Raw genomic sequence first — 20,674 nt, forward strand, 5'->3', positions numbered from 1 at the left:
GATATAGGAGGTCCTTCCTTCCTGCTGCCGTGAGACTGCACAACCAGCACAGCTCCCAGCAGACGAGTCAACAGTAACAGTTAAGGAATACAATTTATCCTTGTCTTTACTTTTATTTATAATGAATGATCTCTTGCTATCCACTTTGCTGCTGTAACACTGTAAATTTCCCCGGTGTGGGACGGATAAAGGAATATATGACTATTTTTATTAGGTGAATACAGATTCTGACACGGGACAATTTGAAATGGTACATTGCAAGGAAGTGTACATTGTAAGGAACAGTGAAAGGTGTGGTTACAGTGGACGTGGAGAGGATGTTTCCACTAGTGGGAGAGTCTGGGGCTAGAGGCCATAGCCTCAGAATTAAAGGATGTTCCTCTAGGAAGGAGATGAGGAGGAATTTCTTTAGTCAGAGGGTGGTGAATCTGTGTAATTCATTGCCACAGAGGGCGTGGAGGCCAGGTTAATGAAGACAGAGATAGATTCTTGATTGGCACAGGTGTGGGGAGAAGGCAGGAGAATGGGGTTAGGAGGGATATGTAGATCAGCCATGATTGAATGGTGGAGGAGACTTGATGGGCCGAATGGGCTAATTCTCCTCCTAGCACTTATGACCTTGTTTGTGAGAGTCCATGTGTTGTTTAACCAGGAGAGGAGCCCAAGGGTGTAGAGGTGACTTGGTGGCACACAGGACTCGGGCGGTAACATCTACCCTGCTCTGTCCAATGCCATTTACACCTCTCCTGGAAAGATCCAGTTCTCTTACAAACGGCAGCAGTGGCGATATTCCGGAAGACTAACGCTCTCTCGAATCTTGTTGCAATGAAAGGAAAAGACTTCAAAGTTTGTTCGCGCCGGGGGGGGGGAAGCTGGGCACGAAGCTAGCGATGCGGTCGCGCCGAATCCAACTGAATAGAAATGTGCACACCGAGGCAGGCAACGGAGGTCGACTGTGGATGGGGTTCAATTGAAAACCCGTGGGCGGACGGCCAATGTTTGTGCAGGGCTCAGCTCAGTGAGAATTAGAAGGACGTTTTTATTTTGGGTTCTTGCCGAAACAAACAAACTTCAAAGCGTGGATACAGGTTCTGGGGGGTGTTTCAGAGAAGTGTACCGCAAGTTGCAGCTCCCCCCCCCCCCCCCCCCCGAGCCTTTCTCACGAGGTGGGGCTAGTCTGTGTCCGACGCTGTTGGACAAAACACTGGTCGGAGTCAGAATTGATGTTCGCACTTGTAAATAAGGAGCGCTCACTGATGCCTGAGCCGAAGGTGGGAGAGAGGATTGAACAAACACACAAACAATCAACCAATCAATCACACACTCACACACACACACTCACACATTCACTCACACACTCACTCTCCCTCATTCACTCACACACTCACTCACACACTCACTCATTCACTCACACACTCATTCACTCACTCACACACTCACTCACACACACTCACACACTCTCACACACTCACACACTCACACACTCACTCACTCACACACTCATTCACACACTCATTCACACACTCACTCACACACTCACTCACTCACTCACACACTCATTCACACACTCACTCACTCACACACTCACTCACTCACTCACACACTCATTCACTCACACACTCACTCACACACACTCACTCACACACATTCACACACTCACTCACACACTCATTCACTCATTCACACACTCACTCACACACTCACACACTCACTCACTCACAAACACACTCACACTTCCCTCTGCAAAAGCCATCCATCGCAGGTTCTGTTAAAGCGCTGGGTTTCCGACCTTGGTTCCCCACCGTCACACCGTCACCATTCGCAGTTGTGAAGATGAGAGATGGGGGGGGGGGGTGGAGAGGAAGAGACCCCATCATATCTTTGATGTGAGATAAGAGGGAGGGAGTGAGGGAAGGAGGGGGGGATGCGAGCGACGTACCCACTGACGCACGGCGTAACCACACAGCTGCTCCATTTGACAAGGGTTTTCTCTCTCTCTCTCTCTCTCTCTCTCTCTCTCTCTCTCTCTCTCTCTCTCTCTCCCAAAGCCATAAAGTGGAGGTGGGCTCTCAGCGTTGAGAGGGAGCATCGGTGCGCAACCTGCGATGCTGTCTGGACTCGGCGCCGTCAGCCCGTGAGACATTCCCGGCGCATTGAGCTGGAGCCCAGCAAAGCGGGTAAGAGACCCTCAACACGGTCCAGCCCCGCTCACTGGCAGACCCACTGCCTCCATCCTCCTCAGCCCTTTATACAGTGGGACGCCGGCGTTTACTTGTTCGGATGCACGACCGTGATTTGGCAAAGTAACCTTGGTTGGTCGGGTGGGTGGGCGAGGAATTGACCCCAGTGTGTGTTGTAGAGGGGTTGGATGGGTGAGGAATTGACCACAGTGTGTGTTGTAGAGGGGTTGGGTGGGTGGGCGAGGAATTGACCCCAGTGTGTGTTGTAGAGGGGTTGGGTGGGTGAGGAATTGGCCACAGTGTGTGTGTTGTAGAGGGGTTGGGTGGGTGAGGAATTGACCCCAGTGTGTGTTGTAGAGGGGTTGGGTGGGTGAGGAATTGACCACAGTGTGTGTGTTGTAGAGGGGTTGGGTGGGTGAGGAATTGACCCCAGTGTGTGTTGTAGAGGGGTTGGGTGGGCGAGGAATTAACCCCAGTGTGTGTGTTGTGGAGGGGTTGGCTGGGTGAGGAATTGACCCCAGTGTGTGTTGTAGAGGGGTTGGGTGGGTGAGGAATTGACCACAGTGTGTGTGTTGTAGAGGGGTTGGGTGGGCGAGGAATTGACCCCAGTGTGTGTGTGTTGTAGAGGGGTTGGCTGGGTGAGGAATTGACCCCAGTGTGTGTGTGTGTGTTGTAGAGGGGATCCCGCTTGTCACTGACCGAGAGGGAGGGAGGTCGCAGTATCCCCGCACCGCAACTGTGTCAGCCCCCAGCCCCCAACCCCAGCGGGGCTGCTTAAATCCTGACTTGTGAGACGTCGGAGGGAGGGAGGGAGGGAGGGGGGTGTTTGTGTTCCCATGTCCCCTGGTGTTATAAAGTTTCATAACCAGGATCTGTTGAAACGGGCTGGCGTGAGTGGAAGGATTACTGTGCTCATGCACTGGTACCCAAAGACCAGTCCCCCTGTTCCTCTGGCCAAGATGTGCTGTCTCTATTTGAAATTACCGTGGTCGTCGCGGGTCCCCAATGTTATTTTTGGTGTGTGAGGGGAAGGGTGGTTGGGTGGGTGGATGGGCGAGGAATTGACCCCAGTGTGTGTGTGTGTGTTGTAGAGGGGATCCCGCTTGTCACTGACCGAGAGGGAGGGAGGTCGCCCCATCCTCGCACCGCAACTGTGTCAGTGAGTGTGTTTGGTTTAAAATATTACCTGCTCGCAGGAACAATTGCAAACCCCATTCCAAATGGCGTATGTCAGTGTGAGCCGCGGACTCTTGTGAGGAGCCTGCTTTCATAGTAGATATTCAAGGTGCAATGTACCTAATACCAGTTGTTCTTTGATTCTTGTGAGACTCTTGTGAGCCTGCTTTCATTGTGCCCGACTCTGTATTTAGTAACTGTTCACAAAGTGTCACGAGATTCACAGTGTTGAAATTAATGTTCCCATTTAATGGTGCCACGAACGTTTGTTTGGTCATCTTCTGCTAGCCTCGGCTCTCTCTCTCTCTCTCTCTCTCTCTCTCTCTCTCTCTTTCTGTACACTCGCACAAGTCTGGAAGTTTGACTTGGCGGGGCCGCTGTGGACCATTTGTGGACCCGACAAAGATGATTTGCAACATTACCATGCTTCATTCATTCCTCCGGGGCACACGTTGTAAATCAGACGTGCGCACATTCTAATTGTGTGCTGTTCTGCTCAATTTATTGCCCTAACAGATCTTCGAAAAATGCCAAGGTGCAGCGGCGGGCGCTTCTGTACTGAGAACACCGTGCAGAAATAAGATTTTAACCCCCCCCCCCCCCTGAACTTCTGTTCAATGGGCTGGGAGCGTTAGGGGCTCCACTTTCTGTAGTAGAGACTGTCGTGGTCAGTAAGCTCGTTGGGCTTAGGGAGCACTCTAGCCTGGTCGCAATCACCGGCTCCAACAGAATTGGTCTGTTTATTTATTGCAGCTCTCTCCATCGTTGCTTATTAATTTCGGAAACCCACAATGTTCAAGGAGGCAGTGTCAGCCAGTGTGTGTACCTCGACGCTTAATGCTCCCTGACCGCGTCTGGCGAAGGCACATAAATTGTCAATTGCCTACCAATTCCACGCGAGGGAAATGTCCAAGCTCCACCCGTTGCTCATTGTAGATCCTCCCCCCTTTCTCACATCTAACGATGGAACTGTGAATACACACTGATACATGAGCGGGGTCGTGTCCCACGGAAGGCCTGCCTGATTCCAGAGTCTTGTAGACTGTTTTCTGGAGGAGCATAACATTTCAATTCAGTCTTGTCAGTTTTCAACGTGGCCGCTAGATGAGGTACTCCACAGCAACCATTTAAGTTTTTTTGGGGGGGTAGAAATCAAAGAACAACTGGTATTAAGTACATTGCACCTTGAATATCTATGAACTTCAAACCTTATTGAAGAACAATCAAGCAAAACAAAAAAAAATAGAGCAACAAGGCAGAATATGAAAGAACAAACAAAAATGTTACTGGGATGTTGGAAGAGAATAATGTTGAAAGGCACTAAGCATTGCACTTTGGTGTGGTGTGAAAGGCAAGGTGAGGGGTCCAAAGTAGGAATGAAGTATTCTCTTGGGGGGGGGGGGGGGGCAGTTACAAAGACAAATACATAGATACATAGACAATAGGTGCAGTAGTAGGCCATTTGGCCCTTCGAGCCAGAACCGCCATTCAATGTGATTATTGCTGATCATCCACAATCAGTACCCCGTGCCTGCCTTCTCCCCATACCCCTTGATTCTGCTCGCCCTAAGAGCTCTATCTAACACTCTTTTGAATGCATCCAGTGAATTGGCCTCCACTGCCTTCTGAGGCAGAGAATTCCACAAATTCACAACTCTCTGTGTGAAAAGGTTTTTCCTCATTTCAGTTCTAAATGGCCTACCTTTTATTCTTAAACTGTGGCCCCTGGTTCCGGACTCCTCCACATCGGGAACATGTTTCCTGCATCTAGCAAATGTTTCCTGCGTCTATATCAGTGGAGGAGGTAGAAATGGATGCAAATTATGTTAATATTTGGTGTAGAGAGCATATGAAATGAGCAATTTGACTCAGAGCGGAAACATGTGTAGTCGAGTTCAATCTGAAATGGTGGCCATGAAGAGAGTTGCAATCTGTGGTGAGGATTAGGAGGTTAGGTGATGAAAATGATCTTTCCATTGGTTGAATGGAGAAGTCACTCTCAGATAGGATATTAGGTAAGAGTTCTGACGAATTGGAAAGGTGGGAATGATGATGGAATTTATCAGTTGAAAACATCCTTGAGCATAATTTCACACATGTTCAAAATACTACTCATTTGGATGTAGATTGCACAGTGCATGCCAAAAAAAATGCTTGTTTTCATATGTCTTTTTTGAACTAAATATAGCCTTGGAAATACATATTAATTGGAAAAAACAAAACAAACTGTTGGAGGAATTCAGCAGGTCATGCAGCATTTCTGGAGGGAAAGGAATTGTGAAGGTTTTGGGTTGAGACCTTGTTGAGGTTTGATGCAGGGTCTTAACCTAAACTATTGGCAATTCCCTTCTCTCCACAGATGCTGCTTGACCAGCTGAATTCCTCTGGCAGTTTGTATTGTGCTCCAGATTTCAACATCTGCAATCTCCATATTCAATGAAAATCTCAAATTAAATGCTTTGGTCAAATGTTTTGTAGTAACATTATACACAATGACATTGAATAACAATGCAAGGTGATAGTGAATTTAAATAGGTCCTGGTTTGTAATAATGAATATACTTCTAGATACCATGTTATAACAGACTTATTAATGACGTGAAAGGGAAACTTGGAAACTTCAATTGAATGACAAGGTGAATATGAAGATTAGAAGGAATTCAGGAGATATTTTCAAATTGGGACTAATTGTCCCCTGTTTGATAAATCAATAATAAATCAGGACATTAGTTTAATAAATCAGGACATTAGTTTAAGATTATCACAAGCAAACAATGAAGAACAGATTCCTGGAGGCTTTTTGTTATTACCGATATTGTTAGCAACTATTGGCCATTGCTAATTTCCCATTGAACTGAGGTGACTGTCAAGATTAAACCAGTTTTATGGAATTGGATATTAGATAAGTCTAGTGAGGGTGGCAGATTTCATCCTGATGGATATTTGTGAATAGGATGTGTTTTTGTAAAGATTCAGTTCACCGTTCCTTGATTCCAGAATAATTTTTTAAAAATTGTAAATGTAACTTCCACCATTCTCTCATGGTGGGATTTCAAGTCATGAAAGTGGAGGAGAGGCCTGGAATTGCAGGTAGTAATCTGGTAATGTAATCACAATGCCACCACATGATGATTTCATTGATCACCGTAAAACCTGATTTGAAGGGAACACGTATGGATGGAAGGGAGAAAGCATATAGAAATGAGGTTTATTGCTCTGGTTGAATATGTTCAGTTGATTAATTTTATTTTCTAATGATTTTTTTTGCACAACTGTATTTTTTTGCATGGCTTTATTTCTTTTTACTGCACTTGCAGAATTTTATGTATCATTTATGGTTTTTGTGTGTTCTATGTGACTGAATGCTGCTGCAGGCAAGATTTTCATTGAACCTGTTACTCACCGTACTTATGCATATGACAATAAACTCGACTTAACTTGACTAACTGGGTTCTTTTATGACTCTGACTGCTCTTTAAATCCATCTGAAAATGTTGGGTGCAGAGCATTTTAAAGTTGATTTCAAACTTAGTTTTAATGCCTACTAGACGGGCGTGGTCCCGTTGGATCCAAATCTCTCCTGCGGGCCCGGCAACCCTCCGTGCAAACTCCCTCCTGCGGGCGCGGCAACCCCCGTTGGGTGCAAGCCTCTCCTGCGGGGCCTGGCAACCCTTCCCCCAACTAACGATCAGTAGACATGTTGCCAGCTGGGGTATGTCCCCCGGGGCGTGAGAGGAAAGGGGAGAGGGAGCCACTCACCTCGGCCCCGGGCGGCTATCGCGTCGGTCAGAGTGAGCTGTGGACCTGTTGGGTGGAAACCTCTCCTGCAGCAGCAGCGCGGCGGCAACGGCCATCTTGTTTGACCGTCTGCCGCTGCGCTGCACCACGTGAGGAAGGCCAGGCGTGGGGCACGCTGGGGCGGGCGCCGGTTCTTCGGGGGGGGGGGGGGGAGCACATTTATTAAAGTTTATTAAGTTAATTGTTTTTAAAATGTAACAACTTGATCAATTGAGACCGCAGGGGAATGGCGGGTAGGGTGGGCGTAAAATATAGATGCAATTTTTTTTCTTGGCAATTACACAAGTGTTTACAACTAAGATATGGGATATGGCATGCTAAGATATGGGAGGGGGCAGCACGGGTGGAGAGGGAAATTTAACAGTCCACGTAAAGGGTCTTGATGAGAAACCGTTTAGTTTATTTAGAGATACAGCTCGGGAACAGGCCCTTTGGCTCACCAAGTCCTTGTCGACCAGCGATTCCTGCACACCAACACTATCCTACACACACTGGGGACAATTTACAGAAGCCAATTAACCTACAAATCTGTATGCCTTTGGAGTGTGGGAAGAAACCGGAGCTCCCGGAGAAAACCCATGCAGGTCAAGGGAGAACATATAAACTCCATGCAGATGGCGCTGTAAGGCAGCAACTCTACCGCTACACCACCATGCAATGGATACAATAACTCTTCCCCACTGGTGCTGCTCGATCTGCTCCATTTCTCCAGCAGCCAATTAGTTAACCTCTCACCAGCTGGAAACTCCTTATTTAATTGGTGAACTAGAAGCATTCTGCTTTATCCTGCAGAATAAACTACCACCCACAATATTTATGTCTCAGTCAAACATCAGAGATACCATTGCTAGTTTCATTATATGGCTATAAATTACATGCAGTTATAATGCTAAGTTTAAGGAGGAAGTTAAATTATTGGAGTTTCTTTAAAAAATGAATTTGAATTACTCATGCAAAATAGTCACTTCAACAATGGGAATTGTCTTTTTTATTTCTGTCACGGTTGATTGCTGTCCATTTTGTGATGTAAATTAAGTGATTTGGGTAGCAAATGCAGTGGGAGTTATGCCTCTGTAACGTTGCACTGGTGTTGCAGCAATCCGTCAAAACTGTAAGAGATCATTTCTGCTTGAAATTCCCCTGTATCCAGAACAAATTGAGTTTTTCTATATATTTATATGGTGGCTGATAGGTGGAGGTTTTGAACGGAGCTGCTGGTCCTTGGTGTTTGCAGTGACTCACTGATGAGAAGGTCTAACTGTGGTATTCTGAACCCATCTGTGGTCCAGGGATGGCCCATGACTCTGGCCATCAGAGGAGGTATTTTTAAAAAAAAGTTAAAAGCCTTTTACAACTATGAAGGCAGTCAAGATGTTTTTGTGACTGAACATGTTTATACACTGCCCAAAGGCAATGCACTGCACAGAACCTGCTTGTGGGATGGCTATCAAGTGCAGCGTTCCGACCCTTCAATTTCAAACCCATGGCATAGAAACATAGAAAATAGGTGCAGGAGTAGGCCATTCGGCCCTTCGAGCCAGCACTGCCATTCAATATGAACATGGCTGATCATCCACAATCAGTACATCGTTCCTGCTTTTCCCCCCATATCCCTTGATTCCGTTAGCCCGAAGCGCTATATCTAACTCTCTCTTGAAAACATCCAGTGAATTGGCCTCCACTTCCTTCTGTGGTAGAGAATTCCACAGATTCACAACTCTTTGGATGAAAAAGGTTTTCCTCATCTCAGTCCTAAATGGCCTACCCTTTATTCTTAAACTGTGACCCCTCGTTTGGGACTCCTCCAACATGGGGAACTTTTTTCCTGCACCTAGCCTGCCCAATCCCTTAAGAATTGTATTTGTTTCGATACGATCCCTTCTCATCCTTCTAAATGCCAGTGAATGCAAGCCCAGTCAACCCATTCTTTCATCATATGTGAGTCCCACCATCCTGGGAATTAACCTGATGAACCTATGATGCACTCCCTCAATAGCAATAATGTATTTCCTCAAATTTGCAGACCAAAACTGCACAATACTCACCAGGGCCCTGTACAACTGCAATAAACCTCCTTGCTCCTCTACTCTAATCTCCTCGCTATGAAGGCCAACATGCCATTTGCTTTCTTCAGTGCCTGCTGTACCTGCATGCTTACTTTCAGTGACTGATGTACAAGGATACCCAGGTCTCGTTGCAACTCGCCTTTTCCGAATCTGACACCATTCAGATAATAATCTGCCTCTTGCTCTTGCCGCCAAAGTGGCTACCCTCACATTTATCTACATTATACTGCATCAGCCATACATCTGCCCACTCACCCAACCTATCCAAGTCATCCTGCAAACTGGCCCATTGGCCCACCATGTTCACGCTGACCATTAAGTGTAAGGATAGTGTAAATGGGTGCAGGATGTCATGGACCCAGTGTGCCAAAGGCTCTGTTGCCACGTGGTATGACTCCAATCAATATGAATCATCTGAAGAAGGATCCATCTCAATGTCCATGCTGCTTGCTCTTCTGACAAGTTGTCCAATCTCCAGTACAGGTTAGACAAATATGGTGCTTGGGTGATTGCAGCTATTTCTTGGAGTCTATTGAAATTGAACTTTTTTTCAAATACCTAAAGCTACATAAAACAATTGCATGCAATATTTTAACTTAAACTGACTATAGCAAAGGGCTTAATAAACATTTCCATACAATATGTCATTATTAATTATTTTTAAACATTTTTCAATGCAATTGATGGATTGTTGTTGATTAAAATTTATTCATGTGGCCTAAATATCAGTTGCATGATAATACTACACCAGGTTACCACAGTTCATAGATATTGGTAACTAGCTTGTTCATGAAAGAAAAAAAAAGAATATAATTGTTGTAAAAATATACCTGACTACAGAGGTCAATGTCAGAAGTTACATTTGCTATGAAAATTAGCAGAATCTTGACTAAAGATTCAGTTTGGGGAACAAGCACACATTTGAGCACAATTTGCATTTGGAATCCTGATTGCATAACTAAATACAATGTTTAACAGGCTCATGGAGACACTGTTGGCATTACATATTCTGTAGATGTTTCAGAGAGTCTGATTATATTACCATGCATTTGCACTAACTGGAGATATGTCTGTTTGAAATATGAGGCCATGTAACATTTTCCTATCTTTTTACAAATGCATTTCTTGGCCAATGGAACTATAGGGTAAGATGCTCAAATAAAATGATATCTGCCAACTCACAGGCTGAGTCGGTTTATTGAGCAGTTATGACATAAAGTTAAAATCAGCCAGAGTTTGGTCTGGGGTTGTAGAGTCATAAAGTTATACAGCATGGCAATAGGCCCTTCAACTTGTCCACACTGATGAAAGTGTCTTCCTGAGATTGTCGAATTTACCTGTGTTTAGTCCATATATATATATTCCTCTAAACCTGTTTCTGCCCATGAACTTGTCCAAATGTCTTTTAAATGTTGTAATTGCACCTGCCTCTGGAGTGGAAAAAACATGCTCTACAAGTCCTCTTTAAATCTTTTCCCCTTTGCCTTAAACCTTTGCCCTCTTGTTTTTGACTCCCCTAACTCGGAATAAGATAGACCATCCACCTTTATCTATGATACTCGTGAGTTTAAAAATCTTTGTAAAGTTAACCCTCAGCCTCTAATTGCTCAAAAAAAATTGTCCTCATTTATCCAGTCTCTCCTCAGAATGCAGTCTTCGATCCGGTAACATGGCAATAGGCCCTTCAACTTGTCCACACTGATGAAAGTGTCTTCCTGAGATTGTCGAATTTACCTGTGTTTAGTCCATATATATATTCCTCTAAACCTGTTTCTGCCCATGAACTTGTCCAAATGTCTTTTAAATGTTGTAATTGCACCTGCCTCGACCATTCCCTCTGGTAGCTCATTCCACATACCCACCAATTTTTGTGAAAAATTTCTGCAACCTCTCTCGTGTGATCACATCTTTTCTATAGTATTGGTGATTAGACGTGCACACACTATTGCAGTCTTGCCACCATCTACAGTTATAACGTGGTGTGCCAACTCCAAGTCCGGCGCGGCCTGGAATAGGCCGCGGGTTTTTCTCCGCCCGGTGGGGGCTTCAATGTCGGGAGCCACGACCGCCCCGACGTGGCAACTCCAACAGCCTGACCGCGGGGGAAAATGGCAGGGAAGAGAAAAGACATTCTGGACTTCCATCACAGTGAGGAGGGACTGGAGGAGACTCACTGTGATGGATGTTTCTTTTTGTTTGTGTTAGTTTATGATTGTATGTGTTATTGCATTTTAATTGATTATTCTTATTGGCCTTATTGTTGAACTGTGGGTAATGTTTCATTTCACTACACATTTATGTGTATGTGACAAATAAACGACTATTGACTATTGATATTGTATGATGAAGGGAAGCACTTCACCATTTGTGACCTGTTATCATTTTCAGGCAACTGTGTACTTGCACAACTGGCCACTCTGTTCTATGACACCCCCCTGTATGTCCTGCCTGGTTCAACTTCCCAGAATACATCACTTTGCACTTGTATGAGATAAACTCTGAGTTTTAGCTGATCCTTGTAAGGCAGGATTCGGGCTATTGTAAGTTGGTTCAGAACCTTATAGACTGAACAGGAGCATCCTCTCGAATCCTTCTTTAAGATTTCTCCACCTGGAAGTGTGGATGTTGGATGAAGACAGGATTTGCGTTGTTTGTGAAGAAATCTGCAAACAATGGACAGATGTTTATTTGTGAAAGTTATGTAGCTGATGACAGCTACTTAGTTGAAGTGTTGGGGGATGATCAATACCCATGGAACTACAGTGCTGTGGGAAGTCTGTGCATTTAAGAGAATACAAGCATGATAATGGAGGCAGCAAGGTATTTGAGGAAGAGGGTGCAAGTTTTCATTTTAACTGCTGGCTTGTATTCTGTCCGAGCAGATCACTTGAGATGCACATTTTCTCCTAATTCTGCGTGGGTGTTACGTCATTGTGCTTTGCAAATATTTTTGCCCAGACAATGAGAATAGAATCAAAAACTAGGGGTATTGAAGTATCTCGCCCCAACATGAGTTATGATGAGTTCAAGGTGTAACCCTAGTAACTAATTGAAAGTAGACATCTGGAGCTTTTCTTTTGGATTCAGTTTATCATATTTCCCTGCCAACTAGCTTTATTTGCATTGTTTTTGTTTCCAATGCCCTTGCATCTTACACAATGATCACCAGATGTTTTCAGAATGTATCAAGGTAATACCACAAGGTAATAAACTGCCTTCATTTGATTTGTTGATTGTTTTAATCTCCTTAATAGAGTAGATGTTTACTGGATTGAAACAGTACAGTGAAGGACATTAACTGGCATTTGTTTTCAATGTACTTTTTTGCTTAGTCAATAAAATGTTCCATCTGTACGACATTTACTTGATAGAATTTCATTATTGCAAATTTTTGCTGGATCCATTTCAGCAGCTTTGGCCATTTAAGGGCCATGGAGGGATAAGAGAGAACCACTTGTAATTTTCAAAAACTGATTATGAAAATTGGTTAACTTTCAAGGCATTAGGGTTCAACATTAATTACAATACAATACAATACAATTAATTAATGCCTATAGTTAAACAGTGAACAAACAACCCTCATAGATCATTAACGATGTTTTGAAATGGCTGGGTAACACTTATCTCCTGTGACATTGGTTGTTAAGACTTTTTAAAAAAAAGGATGCCCTACTTTAAGGATTGCTTCATGTCACTCCCTGCTCTCAACGTAGTTGACTTTGTACAGTGTGTAAAGTTCCAGAGTCTCTATCTGTTTCTATGGGGAAATGATAGCATATAATGAGCATTTGACAGCACTGGACCTCTACTCGCTGGAGTTTAGAAGGTTGAGGTGGGACCTCATTGCAGAATAATGTTACAGAATAATGATTGGCACAGATAGAGTGGATGTGTAAAGGATGTTTCCACTGGTGGGAGAGTCTAGGACCAGAGGTTGTAGCTTGAGAATTAAAGGGCACTATTTTAGAAAGGAAGCGAGGAGGCACCTCTTTAGTCAGAGGAACTCATTTCCACAGAGGGCTGTGGAGGCCGTCGGAGATAGACAAATTCTTGATTAGAACGGGTGTCAAGGGTTATGGGGAGAATGCAAGAGAATTGGATTGGGAGGCAGAGATCAGCCATGATTGAATGGCGGAGTAAACCCGATGGGCTGAATGACCTATTCCTACCCCGACAACTTGTGAACTTGTGAAATACGATCCTGACACTTGCTTTTTACTTAATAAAATGTCCTCATTGTTAATTTGAATACTAACTATTATCTTTAATGCAGTAACGAGAAATGTAATGGGAATACTTTACTAATCTCCTGACCTCGGCCACTGTTTTCCATGATTGTGAGGCGGTTAATGTTAAATGTTTTGGACAGGAACATGTACATGTCCCAGAGGAATTGCTCTTGCTCAGTGCATTTCTTTGCGATTCTGGATTTAAACATACCGTCAAATTGTTAAAGGCAGCAAAGGAGGTGTTAATATTTCAATAACCACATTGCTGGATGTGGTTCAAGGAATGCTGTTCAATATTTTGAAAGATTTTTTTGTACAGCAGTGCTGAGTTATTTGTCATATTGTATCATGGCAGCAGTGATATCAATTTCCCACCATGTCTCCTGCCTTTACTGGAGATGAGTAATATTGTGAGTCTGGAAATGCCATTGAGAATCCACAAGAATTCAAATAAACCTAATCCAAATGGAACTGCTCAGAACTAGTGTGCAGAGGGACTTTCAGGTGCAAAGTTTGCATTGACACAAAAAATAGAAGGATTCCATTGAATCATGTTATTTCGGTTGTCTTGTTGCCTTCGGGCACAAATCAAAATGCGTTTGTGTTCATTAATTGAACCATTTAACACACACACACACACACACACACACACACACACACACACACAAATAGAACATTTCCAGAACTAAAACATGAATTTTGTGAGAGGTATTAGTTCTACCTTCAATTTTCTTTTGAAGAACTTATTTGATGTGAATGTCAAATAAAGCCTTGGCTATTTATCATTGATGTCCTTGATAAGGTCATGTAATCTCATGGAGTGTTGCAGGCCTTTTTGACTGTGTGCAATCTCTATACACTTCACCTCCTTTCGTCACAACTTTTGGAGCGCTAGCCATTTAATAATCTCTCAAGAATTCCGAAGCAAGATTATTAGTAGATTTAAAAAAATTAATGCCCAGTCTCGGGAGTGCAATAGCTAACCAGTTATAGCTCGTGCCTGATAAATAGTAATTGGTTTCTGCCATGGTCAACTTACCCATTTGAAGAAATAAACATTGAGTGTTGTCATGGGCAAATACCACAAGTGTGGATAGCAGACCAATGAATAAGGGAAGCTGAGAACAATGCACTGAAAAAATTCAAGTGGACCTATTTTATAAATTTGCACTGAAACATTAAAATATTCTTCAGCAAGTTGTTGATGTTAAATTATAACCTTTTGAAAATTGTAATTAAATTTAAAAGGATCAAATTGGCTTAATTGTGATGATACTGTTGGAAGGTCAGAAAGCTAATGGGGCCTAGATGATAACTAAAATTAATGAGACTTTAGTCTTTGCAATATGTGGCTGCATATTGATTGCGTGCACATTGGGCTGCAGTAAAAACGTTTATGGGTTATTTTGTAGTAAGCATAGTTCAAAGATGACTTGGTATGAAAGGTATTCTCTTATTGCCCAAGAGGTGACAGCTTTGAGAAATAAACATGTGTTGCAATATGTTGCTTTCAGTAATTAGTGAATTTTGAGAAGACGGTGTGGAAAAACAGTTAAAATAAATCATCAATTACAAACAAAGATCCACTTGTTTTGGAAGTTTATTCTGTCATAAAATCTTTGAAGATAGATTCATTTAATGGACAAAATACAATAAAGCTTTAATGGTTTTGTTGCTCTTCCTTTCTAAAAAAACAAATTACCAAGTAGTATATATTGAAATAAAAGGGAAAATGTTGGACCAAGTCAGCAAGGCAGGTAGCATCAATGGAAAGGGGAACAGTTAATGTTTTGACCCTGGGCCTTTCAGGAGCTGCTGCAAAGGGTTGCCAGCACTTTTTGTTTTTATATCAAATTTCCAGCATCCTCTGATTTTGATCAAATACGATTGAGTTACTTCATGGTTTAACGAACAAATAATGTCTGTTGGATTCTGGATTGGTGAATAATGAATGGTGAAGAGATCAAGGGGAAGTAAGATTATATTTTTCATTGGCAGAGTAAACGAGTATGCATTGAATTGACTCATGATGAAGTTTGCTGTGGAAATGTTACAAGAATATAGAAGAGTAAATACATTGGTGATTTGATGGATAATGGTGTGCAAATGTTTATACAATATTTTAATGGAAACAATATCGTTGCAGGGGAAATTAAAATAATCCAGCTGATATATATATGAATGGTGTTGCCTGGATTGGGGAGAGAATTAGCCGCAAGGGAAGATTTGACAAATTTGGATTGTTTTCTCCGAACTGTCAAGAGACCAAGGGGAGACCTGATACAAGTTTACATGATTATGAGAGGTATGGATAGGGGGGGAAGGACCAGTGTTTCCCAGGGTAGAATTGTATTGGTTATTATTGTCAAATGTACGAAGACACAGTGAAAAACTTTGCTTGCGTGCTATGCAGTCAAATCATATCATGCATCAAGCCAAGCTCAAGTACAAGGGGTGTCTAAAGAAACTGCAGATGCTGAAATCTTGAGCAATCCATTCCACTCGTCACTTTAATTTCACGTTTCATGTATTTTGTGTTTTATGACTGTTGTTAGATCAATTTCCCTCCTGGGATAAATAAAGATCTATCGTATCGTAAAACACAAAGTGCTGGAGAAATTTAGGTGGCATCTGGAGAAGGGTTCCCACCCGAAATGTCACCTGTCCGTTCCCTCCCCAGATGTTGCTTGATCCACTGAGTTCCTCCAGCACTTTGTGTTTTGCTCTGGTGCAATAGGTCATGTAAAGAGGAAAGTACCAGAGTTACAGTATTATAGCTTGGCAGTTACAGAACAAGTCTAAGAGTCGCAACAAGGTAGGTAAGGAGATCTGGACTAGCTTAGCTGATGAGAGGACCACGCAGTAGTTTGATAACAGCAGGAAAGGATCTGTATTCTAGAGGCCATTGCTTTATGATGAGAGTGGGGAATGTTTTCGAAGGAGATTTACATGACTTTTTTTGCACTCAAAATGGTAGGTGCTTGGAATGCTTTACAATGGTGGAAGCAGATAAAATAACTGCACGGTAGCGCAGCGGTAGAGTTGCTGCTTTACAGCGAATGCAGCGCCGGAGACTCAGGTTCGATCCTGACTACGGGCGCTGTACTGTAAGGAGTTTGTACGTTCTCCCCGTGACCTGCGTGGGTTTTCTCCGAGATCTTCGGTTTCCTCCCACACTCCAAAGACGTGCAGGTTTGTAGGTTAATTGACTGGGTAAATGTAAAAATTGTCCCTAGTGTGTGTAGGATAGTGTTAGTGTGCAGGGATCGCTGGGCGGCGCGGACTTGGTGGGCCGAAAAGGCCTGTTTCTGCGCTGTATCTGAAATTTAAAAAAAGAAATAAAAAAACTTATTTATGAGGCATTTAGACAGGTACGTGAGCAGGCTGGGGATGATGGGAGACAGATCATTTGCGAACAGATGGGATTTGTCCTCCCTAGTCAATAGGCGGCTGACTAAAGTTCAGCCCCTACATACAGTCGAGCATGTGGCAGACCAGTGGCATGGAGTTTCTGGCTGCCTCCCCTGTGAGAAATCTGGACGGTTGAGTGAAATGCCCTGGTTCAGCTATTCTTGCCCTTGGTTGGCTCGTGTCTTTACTCAAGTATATTGCCGGCAGCAACATTTCCAGCTTGGGAACTGTTCGGGTTAAAGACTGTTCTTGGGAACATAACCTGTACGTGGATGGGAAAACAGTACATCATCATATTTAGGATGATCGCAAACAAGGCTCAATATTTTATTTTTAGCAGTTTCGTTAAATATGGAAATGGTATTTAAATCCAACAATTAAAAAAAATAATTAAATTGTGAAGCGGTCTTGCCCACAATTTCCTAAGAGGGAAATAATCTTTCACTCTATCCCATTTCAGATTTGTTGAGGTCTAACAAGAGTATTTGTCTGCCTATTTCAATGTAACGACCTTAGAGGTAGCTAGAAAATCATCATTGTCAACATGCAAATAAAAATGCCATACTCCAGTCATGTCAGCATGTGCATCAGTGATGAGATATTTGACAGCATTAAAAGCCTCTGCAGATCATTGGGTTTTATACCAATCCAGTAAAAATGTAGTCCACTTCTAGCAGTGTCAGCCATCTTGTGTATGGCTACTACCTTTGGCAAATCTCTCTCTCTTATACTAGACCGTGCAGACCATTTTTCCCAAGAACCTACAAGGCCACCCCTTTCCACACTCAACGAATGGTACTGCAGATTTCCGAAACAAATGTACAACACAACTGCCTTGAAGTGTCACAATGCATTAAGGATTGATTGTCACCTCTGTGAATCACCATCTGTAATTGGCAAACATTCACCATGACCATGACCTTGTAATGACTGACATGCTATCAACTTGCATCCGTGGTGACAACGATCCTATTGATTTGCTAGCTGCTCATTGAAAATGCAGTTCCCCAACTCATGGACTGACCAGCCCTGGCCACCTCCGACGGCATGGTGGCGCAGCCGTAGAATTGCTTCCTTACAGTGCTTGCAGCGCCAGAGACCCAGGGTCTATCCTGACTACGGGTGCTGTCTGTACAGAGTTTGTACATTCTCCCCGTGACCGCGTGGATTTTCTCCGAGAGCTTGCGGTTTCCTCCCACACTCCAAAGACGTACAGGTTTGTTAGCTAATTGGCTTGGTAGAAATGTAGATTGTCCCTGGTGTGTGTAGGATAATGCTAATGTGCGGGGATCGCTGGTCAGTGCGGACTCGGCGGGACAAAGGGCCTGTTTCTGCGCTGTTTCTCTAAAACTAAAAACTAAAGCCTCCCATAATGCTGGTTAGGAGATTGTCACTTGTCAGGAGATAGTGACCCACAGATTTCCTGACACTTTCCATAATCACAAGAATTGACAGCATGGCCAAAGTAATGGGCAGTCCAATTAAAGTATTTAATTGTCACTTGGTGCTTGCATCTCAAGTGAAATTGCACCTTACTGGGCTTCAAGGGGCTCCACTTACGAGCTAACCAATCCAATAAAATGTGGGGGGAATTGCCTATCATCAGTGGTGTTGATATTTAGATAAGTTGTGAAATTGTAAGGTACAAATCTTGCATTGTACTGCAATATCTGTGGGAATTGCTGGAAATACTCAGCCAGGATAATTTACAAGGTGTTCCGGTCAAGGTACTGCTTTTAACCAATACTGCCAATAAAGATGAGCTAAACCTTGGCTGATTTATTGAAAAATTTGCAATTCACAAAACGGTTGTGACATTTGCCTACATAACAACAGCTGCAGAACTGAAGGTTTTCATTAGCTTGGTTGAAGAGTTCTTGAAAAGGGACATGCAAGGAGAAAAGTCAGAAAATGCAAAATTGCTTTAACAATGATTAGTGAGTGGAGCTGATAGTTGAACATTGTGTTTTAGTTAAAGTTAAATCAAGAATAAAATGGACTTTCTGTCAACGAAATGCAATATCTTCTGTTGGTGCATGAATGACGTGTAAGCAGGTAAGAATGAAAAGGAACAGCTATGAGCAAGAAAGGTAAACTTTGATCGGAGGCAGAAGTCACACCTGAATCACGTTTTGTATGTTGATTTTGCCAGACCCTTAAAAAACGAGAGACATACAGAATGCTGGAGTAACTCAGCAGGTCAGGCAGCATCTCTGGAGAAACAGAAAAGGTGATGTTTTGCGTTGGAACCCTTCAGACTGAAAAAGGCTTCCGACCCGAAACGTCACCTATTCATTTTCTCCAGAGTTGCTACCTGACCCATTGAGTTAATCCAGCATTAGGTGTCTATCTTCGGTATAAACCAGCATCTGCAATTCTTTCCTACATGCTTTTAAAAATAGAGAATGGATTCGTTTAAAATTGATAAAGGGGAAGAAGTACCAAGGCAAGAAGTACAATAATTTTAAACAATACCATGCAGCTGGCAAGGATGGGTGCATTTTGGCTGTTCAGGGTAGTACGGTGGCAATTGCAATAATGTTGGGTATAATCTCACTTGATACAGAAATAATGTTAGCAGACTGAAAAATGGCAAAAAGGGTGTTCGAAAAGGGTGCTTGTACAAACTGGATAACTACAGTCCTTGGAGACACTAGATTTCAGATGCTGTGCACTTGAGCAATAAACAAATTGCTGGTGGAACGTATCAGGTCAGGAGGGAAGTGAACAAATGACGTTTCAGTCTGAAGAAGGGATCTGACCTGAAACGTCACATGTCTATTTCCACAGATACAACCTGACCTGCTGAGTTCCTCCAGCAGTTTGTTAACAACAGTTTAACCTGGGTGGTGAAAGAAAGTTTGTAAACAAAGAGAATACAAGACCAGAAGAAGTAGAATTGGGTATCATCATTATTTTTCCCTTTGTACCTGTCAGTAATTCAGTAGGACCATGGCTTGCCTTTTATTTCAGTACTGCTTTCATGCAGTATTCCCATATCCCTTTAAAGTTGATTAGTTAGTTGAAGGTATCTGAATTAACAAAGACGAATCAGCCTGAGTTAATGAAAAATCATAGAGAATGGTGGAAGGACTGAACAGGTCAGGCAGCAGTTGTGGAAAGACAAAGAGTTTACGTTTCAGGTCAAAGATCTTTACCCAGAACTGATGGACTTAAGAATCCTGCTGAGTGTTTCTTGCATTTTCTGTTTTTAAATTCCAGATTTCCAATATGTGTTCTATTTTCTTTCATTTCAAGGAAAATTATCTTTGAGTAAGATTTTATTTTAATGAGGGAACATGATGATGAGGGTAGTGCTGTGGATGTGGTTTGTATGTGGATTTTCCGAAAGTTGTTCGAATAACAGATGGGGTCAAAGTCCAGACAAAATAGTTAAATGATTGCTAAAGATTTGTGGGTAACATCAAGGAAAAATCATTTTTTTCCTCCCAGAAAGTATTAGATCTACAATCCAATGCTTTCATGTCTGGACAATGGAGATTATATTTGTTTATTGTCATAAAAAAATGGTTAATTATTTGAATGTAAGCAAAAGTCAAGGGCTACGGGAAAAGAGTGGGGAAATGCTTCCAACAACCTGCACTTTCTCACTTTTAATTTCAAGTTTTCGTGTACACCGTGTGTTGTGACTGTTGGCAGACCAATTTCCCTCCAGGGATGAGTAATGTTTTATCGTATCGTATCGTTGCTGGTCTAAGAGGTCCGCTCCTGGTTTGCAATGATCCAATAAAGGTATCTGGTTTGAAAAAATGTCATTCAATTCTCGTGCACATCAGGTCACGTTCTGCTTGATG

At 42.9% G+C, this 20,674-nt stretch overlaps 1 protein-coding gene across 3 annotated transcripts in view; it reads left to right on the forward strand.

Moving 5' to 3' along the window:
- Window positions 1–2,035: 2,035 nt before the first annotated feature.
- Window positions 2,036–20,674, forward strand: part of LOC144601918 (contactin-4-like) — a 1,542,817-nt gene continuing 1,524,178 nt past the window's right edge. For all 3 annotated transcript variants that reach the window (XM_078414484.1, XM_078414490.1, XM_078414489.1), the window contains exon 1: window positions 2,036–2,177. The gene's annotated coding sequence lies outside the window, so the exon portion shown is untranslated. The remainder of the gene's footprint in view (window positions 2,178–20,674) is intronic.

Source organism: Rhinoraja longicauda, chromosome 17 (genome assembly GCF_053455715.1).
Source record: "Rhinoraja longicauda isolate Sanriku21f chromosome 17, sRhiLon1.1, whole genome shotgun sequence".
Taxonomy (NCBI): domain Eukaryota; kingdom Metazoa; phylum Chordata; class Chondrichthyes; order Rajiformes; family Arhynchobatidae; genus Rhinoraja; species Rhinoraja longicauda.